We start from the raw sequence: 997 nt of genomic DNA on the forward strand, positions 1-997 counted from the left end.
GTACACTAAAATGGAAGAAATATACCAGGCTGTTGGTTTTCTTCTAGTATAGGTCATTGGTGATTTTCTCCTTTTTTTGTATTTCTGACTTTTCTCCAGTAAGTAGGTAACATTTCTAATATCAGAAAAAATTAAGAACATTAAAATTGCACACTTAAGATGTATCAGTTAGATTTTGCTGTATAACGAACTGTCCTAAAATGATATGATTTAAACACAAATAAATGATTTAGCTTACGATTCTGCAGGCCAGAAGTAGGAACTGGTCTCATGGGCAGTTCTTGTCTTAACTGGTACTGCTCATGTATCTGAGTCGCTTGGTGGGTTGGCTGGGGCCTGGCTGGGTGACTTCAGCTCATCTTTATGGTATATGTGTTCTCATCCTGTAGCAGGCTAGCCCTGTCTCATTCTGATGGTTGTAGAGCAGGCTTCCAAGTGAGTGAGCAGGAACTCAGCTTTAAAACTGGCACATCATTAATTCTGCCACATCCTGTTGGCCAAAGCGGTTTACATCCTAGCTTTAAGTTTTATTTATTTATTTATTTTTTGAGAGAGAGAGAGAGAGAGAGAGAGGGAGAGAATTTTATTTATTTATTTATTTTTTTAAAATTTTTTATTGTTGGCTGTTCAAAACATTACATAGTTCTTGATATATCATATTTCACACTTTGATTCAAGTGGGTTATGAGCTCCCATTTTTACCCCATATACAGATTGCAGAATTACATCAGTTTTTTCCCAGTACACATCCATTGATTTACATATTGCCATACTAGTGTCTGTTGTGTTCTGCTGCCTTTCCTATCCTCTACTATCCCCCTCCCCTCCTCTCTCTCTGCCCCCTCTACTGACATTCATTTGTCCCCCTTGTATTATTTTTCCCTTTCCCCTCACTTCCTCTTGTATGTACTTTTGTATAACCCTGAGGGTCTCCTTCCATTTCCATGCAATTTCCCTTCTCTCTCCCTTTCCCTCCCAACTCTCATCCCTGTTTAAT

The sequence above is a fragment of the Marmota marmota genome, unplaced genomic scaffold (genome assembly GCF_001458135.2).
Source record: "Marmota marmota marmota unplaced genomic scaffold, marMar, whole genome shotgun sequence".
Taxonomy (NCBI): Eukaryota; Metazoa; Chordata; class Mammalia; order Rodentia; family Sciuridae; genus Marmota; species Marmota marmota.